Raw genomic sequence first — 3,339 nt, forward strand, 5'->3', positions numbered from 1 at the left:
ACAGCATTTCCTCACTTTGTGTCTCTGTCACGTTTCAGCAATTCTTAGAGTATTTCAGACTTTTTCATGTTATTATTTTGCTATGTTAATCTGTGATCAGTAATCTTTAATTTACTATCATAATTGGTTTTGAGCACTGCAAATCATGCTTGTATAAGATGGTGAATTTAAGCAATAAATTTGTTTTGACTGCTCTGCCTACCAGCTGTTCCCCTGTATCTACAGCTCTTCTCAGCATCCCTATTTCCTTAGATATAATATTGAAATTAGGCCAATTAATAATCCTACAATGACCTCTAAGTGTTCAAGTGAAAGGAAGAGTCACTGTCTTACACTTTAAATCAAAAGCTAAAAATGATTAAACTCAGCATTGAAAACCAGAATAGGCTGAAAGCTTATCCCCCAAGCTATGAATATAAAGGAAAAATTCTTGAAAATTTTAAGTACTACTCTGTTGAACACAGGGATAATAAGCAAATGAAACAAATTTAATGATTATTCAGATAAAATTTTAGCAGTCGGATAAAAGATCAAACCATCCAAACATTTCCTTCAGCCAAAGCCTAATCCAGAGCAAGGTCCTAACTCTTTTCAATTCTATGAAGGCTGAGAGAGGTGAGGAGGAGCAGAAGAAAAGTTTAAAGATAACAGAGGTTGGTTCGTGAGGTGTAAGGAAAGAAGCCAATACCATAACTTAAACATGCAAGGTGAAACAGCAAGTGCTGATGTAGAAGCTGCAGCAAGTTACCTAGTTCTAGCAAAGATGCTTAATGAAGGTAGTTGCACTGAACAACAGATTTTCAATGTTGATGACACAGTTTTATATTGGAAGTATATGCCATGTAGGATTTCCAGCGCTAAAAAGGAGAAGTCAAAGCCTAGCCTCCAGGCTTCAAAGGACAGGCTGACTCCCTTGTTAGGGGCTAATGCAGCTGGTGACCTGAAGTTGAAGCCATGCTCACTTATCATTCCAGAAATTCTAGAGCTCTTAAGAATTATGCTAAATCTCTTCTGCCAGTGCTCTATAAATGGAACAACAAAGGCTGGATGACAGCACATCTGTTTACAACATGGTTTACTGAATATTTTAAGCCCAGTGTTGGGATGTATTGCTCAGAAGAAAAATATACCTTTCAAAATACGAGTGCTCATTGACAAGGCACCTGATCACCTTGGCGTTCTGATGGAAATGTACAACAAAATTAATACTATTTTCATGGCTGTTAACACAACATCCATTCTTCAGCCCATGGATCAAGGAATAATTTTGATTTTTCAAGTCTTATTAAACCTTGTATATAAGACTACAGCTATCACAGATATTCATCCTCTGATGGATCTGGGCAAAACAGCTGAAAACCTTCTGAAAAGGATTCACCATTCTAGACACCATTAAAAGCATTCAGGATACATGGGAAGTGATCCAAAGGTCAACATCAACAGGAGTTCTTAAGAAGTTGATTCTAGCCCTCACAGATGACTTTGAGGGGTAAAGACTTTAGAGGAGAAAATAACTGCAGATGTGGTAGAAATAAGAGAACTAGATTTAGCAGTATTTTGAAGATGTAACATGTGCTGCAATCTTGTTTTGAATCTTCAATAAATGAGTTGCTTCTTAGGTATAAAAAAAAAGAGAGTGGTTGCTTGAGCTGGAATCTACTCCTGGTAAAGATGATGCAAAGATTGCTGAAATGACAACAAAGTATTTAGAACATTACATAATCTTAGTTTATAAAGCAGCAACGGAGTTTTAGAACATTGACTCCAATTTTGAAAGAAGATCTACCAGAGATAAAATGCTATCAAATAGCATTGTATGCCTCCGGAAAATTATTCATGAAAGGAAGCCATTCTATGCAGCAAACTTCATTACTGTCTTATTTTAAGAAACTATCACAGCCACCTAAATCTTCAGCAGCCCTGACCTGATCAGTCAACAGCCATCAAAATCGGCAAAACCTTCCACAAGCAAAAAGATTGACTCACTGAAGGCTCAGATGATTATTAGCATATTTTAGCAATAAAGTACTTTTTAATTAAGGCATATACTTTTTCAGACATAATTCTATTGCACATGATAGACTACAATGTAGGGTAAACAATTTTTATATGCACTAGGAAATTACAAAAATTCATATTACATTATTTATTCTGATACTTACTTTATAAATGTGGTATGAAACCAAATCCACAGTATTTTTGACATGTATATTTGTGTCTATCTGGCGACTTCGACGATGCTTCTAAAACTTTAATGTGTGTTTGGATCACCTAAAATCTAAAGTGAAACTTCTGATTTAATAGGTCTGGGGTAGAACACTAATAATCTGCATTTTAACCAGTTCCCAAGTGACTGCCTGGGAGTATGAAAGTGCTAGAGAATTGATGACGGTGGGGAAAATCTAAACAATCCCAGGAAGTTTATTTAACATCTTCCTTGGAAGAAATGAGAAGAGAAAAAAAAATCAGTTTTAAACATCAACAAAAAGATGTAGCAATAGAGTAAACCCAGCGAACAAAATACATCTTTAAAGGTCTCTAAAGAAGGGGACGACAGAGGATGAGATGGCTGGATGGCATCACGGACTCGATGGATGTGAGTCTGAGTGAACTCCAGGAGTTGATGATGGACAGGGAGGCCTGGCGTGCTGCGATTCATGGGGTCGCAAAGAGTTGGACACGACTGAGCGACTGAAGTGAACTGAACTGAACTGAACTGAAAGTCATTTCAGATCTAGAAGTTAAAGGCTGATGTACACATTCAAGAAGCCAGAGCTGTGGTAATAGAACAAGCCTGATATGGATTGTATTTGAGGGGAGATGTTCTGAAGCTGTTGCTTAATAAGATGATTCTATGATACTAATAATGAAGCTAATATTTTATAGCACCTTTACCGACTACAGTTGTTTTTCATAGTTGACCTAGATTATAATTAACAGAAATCTGAACCATTGTGTTCTAAACTGTTCAACATCTGCCCCATGAACAAAGGATAATACTTGTAAAAAGGTGAAAGCAAAAACAAATTGAAAATGGATATGATACCTTTCATATTTGACCAAGTAAATTTTGCTGTAGGATATAAATGAATTGAGATTCTGATGCAAATTATTCATTATAAGACAAAGAAAAATAATAGAAGTAGTTCTCAAAGTAATGATTTAAGGCTTGAATTTAACATGTTTTCCAGGAGCCTTTATGACTATACATAATTCATGAATCTGTATATCTGTAATGTTTGAGATTTTTTTCCCTGGAAGTGTTTTTTAATGATTAGGTCACATGGCTAGCACAGTCCTTTAATGTCCTTTAATGTCTCTCTTTTCCCTGGCTTATCA

At 35.9% G+C, this 3,339-nt stretch overlaps 1 pseudogene; it reads left to right on the forward strand.

Moving 5' to 3' along the window:
• Positions 1-289: 289 nt before the first annotated feature.
• Positions 290-2,008, forward strand: LOC138440463 (tigger transposable element-derived protein 1-like; annotated as a pseudogene).
• The last annotated feature ends 1,331 nt before the right edge of the window (positions 2,009-3,339 follow it).

This window comes from Ovis canadensis, chromosome 1, assembly GCF_042477335.2.
Source record: "Ovis canadensis isolate MfBH-ARS-UI-01 breed Bighorn chromosome 1, ARS-UI_OviCan_v2, whole genome shotgun sequence".
In the NCBI taxonomy this organism is placed as follows: domain Eukaryota; kingdom Metazoa; phylum Chordata; class Mammalia; order Artiodactyla; family Bovidae; genus Ovis; species Ovis canadensis.